Here is a 2,763-nt window from a genome sequence, read left to right as displayed (position 1 = left end):
ATGAATGAAATGAATATTTTTTCGCACACTTTGTACGTTTTTCATCCGTTTCTCTTTTTTTTAATTTTCCGCCGTTTCGTTTTTTCCTTTTTTTAATTTTCGCTTTGCTCGGCCATCGTGATTAATCGCGCACAAATGGGCCGTTTGTCATTATTTTTTTTGTTTCGAATTTCCCGAATGTCACCATTGAACGGACCATCTTGTTCCGCCGTTTTATAACGTCCCTTTTATATAGGAAAGTGATGTATTCTGCACTCGCATTTAGTCCTCCACTACATAGATTTATCGTTCAAACCCCCGCTTCAAAAACGAGTTAACTTTTATTAAGACGTTTAGTGAATGGATTATTAGCAAATATTGATGAATTCTACTCTAGCTCCATCTATCGTTTGAAAAAAAATTAGCATATTGAAACATTTTTTTATAACGCCATCTTTTGTAAACTAATGAAGCTCTACTAAATATCACATATAATGTAATTAAAGGAATTCAGTTATAAAATGAATAGTACAGAATAACATATTTCAAATAAACTGCGAAATGATGAAAATGCAGCTGAAAACTGAAAATAATTGGCGTGTCAAAAAAAAAACATGTTTGTTTATTACCTGTATTCAGTTGCATGTAAACACTGTTGCATATCCGAAAATATATATATATATACATTTAAATACATGTATTTAGTTTTTTTGTTTTACATCAATGCTCTAATGGATTACCGATAATAAAACGCACAACGGATACAACAAGCTTTTGTTTTTTCCGTTTGCGTTTCGTTTGTTTTTTTTTTGTTCGTAATTACTTCCGGTTTGAATGTCAATGGGAACATTTCGAAATCCCTCTCGTTTGTTTACGTCGTCATGGATATTTAGTTACATTGTTTTTGATGGGTTTTACGATGCGTCCGCCATCAGCATTAGCGCTACTACCATTACCATTTTGAGGTTATAATGTGAGTGTGTGTTTGTGTGTACTTTGGAGATGGTTTAGTTGCATACTTAATGCATACTTAAGCATCTCTAGCTAATAACATATTTATTGGGTGAGACGAAGCATAGTTTCATCGACCCGAATACTTGCCGTTGAAGAAAAAGTCCTTTTGACCTTATACTTCGCAAGGACCCAGCGAGAAGTTTCAAGCTCAAAGGGTTTCGCTTATTTATTATTCTCGCCAAGCAGTAAACTTTGCGAAAACAAGGACAATAATGGAGTGCACAAGTTTGCTAACCTAACCTAAATATTTCAATTTCAATCCTTCACGAGAAATAATCAAAAACGTGTCAATTTTGACATCTAAATTACATTACTTAAGTAGTTTAAAATTAGTTTTACTTGAGTGAATCAGTGCACATCAATTTAATGGTCAATTAAATCACTTAGTTTTAGTTCAGTCAGTAGTAACGGAAAGAAAATTTAAGTTAACAACTGAATTACTTAAGTGACTTAAGTCACTTTCAATTAGTTATACTTAAGTGACTTAAGTCAATAGCTATTAGTTTACTGATTAATTAATTTACATTGACTTTATAGTTAATAAGAATTTATATTACATTACTTAAGTCACTTCGAATTAGTTGTTTCTCTTGTTTGTTTGTTATGAAGTATGAAACTCTCTTAGTAATTTCTCTTTGGTTGAAGTGTGTGTTTCCACTTTTCTTATGGACTTTATTGCATGTAGCAGGTGCGGGTGGTCATCCGGAATAAATCCGGAGATTTCCCCGCTACTACAAAATCCGACGGACCCATTGAACCGTTAATCTACTTTACGACTTTCGGGATTTAATTTACAGCGAAACTTTCCTTCCTTACTCATTCTTTCTGCCAACTTCCTTTTTCTTTCTTTCTCTCTCTCTTCCACCTCATTCCTCCCCATTCCCCATCGCTGTTTTTATTATCAAAGTTAAGACGTTATTACTAATATGGGAAAGAACTGACCGAGAGAATTTCACTTTATTGCCAACTTTATTATTATTGTTTCCAAAATCCCCCCAGTATGATATTTTACGAACGTTTTCAGTTTTACCCTGCTTCTTTTTGTTCTTTTTATTAATTTCTAGAAAGTTACGTAACTTCCTTGCATTTGTATCGTTCTGTATCGTATAATGTAAGAAAAGATGAAAGTCTTACCTTTACAACGAGCCCACTGACAGCTGTCAAAAGTGACGTTTTTCGTTAATTTCAGGTTAACCACGCAGGATAATTCAATAATAATCGCTGAAAGAATGACACAAACAGCAAATGTTATTACTCATTCTTTCTACCAACTTCCTTTTTCTTTCTCTCTCTCTTCCACCTCATTCCCATCTGCTGTTTTTATTATCAAAGTTAAGACGTTATTACTAATATGGGAAAGAACTGACCGAGAGAATTTCACTTTATTGCCAACTTTATTATTATTATTTCCAAAATCCCTCCAGTTTGATATTTTACGAACGTTTTCAGTTTTACCCTGCTTTCTTTTTGTTCTTTTTATTAATTTCTAGAAATTTACGTAACTTTCTTGCATTTGTATCGTTTTGTATCGTATAATGTAAGAAAAGATGAAAGTCTTACCTTTACAACGAGTCCACTGACAGCTGTCAAAAGTGACGTTTTTCGTTAATTTCAGGATAACCGCGCAGGATAATTCAATAAGAATCGCTGAAAGAATGACATATTACATCATCGAAACGTTGCCAAACCTACGCAAATTTGATACGCCTTTACGCTCGTTACACGTTATGATGCCGCCTCACGTATAATTTCGCATGTTGCTTCTTTTTA

Source organism: Nicrophorus vespilloides, unplaced genomic scaffold (assembly GCF_001412225.1).
Source record: "Nicrophorus vespilloides isolate i.1.1-1 unplaced genomic scaffold, Nicve_v1.0, whole genome shotgun sequence".
Taxonomy (NCBI): domain Eukaryota; kingdom Metazoa; phylum Arthropoda; class Insecta; order Coleoptera; family Silphidae; genus Nicrophorus; species Nicrophorus vespilloides.
The sequence above is the reverse complement of the archived record's forward strand: the minus strand, read 5'-3'. Positions refer to the sequence as shown.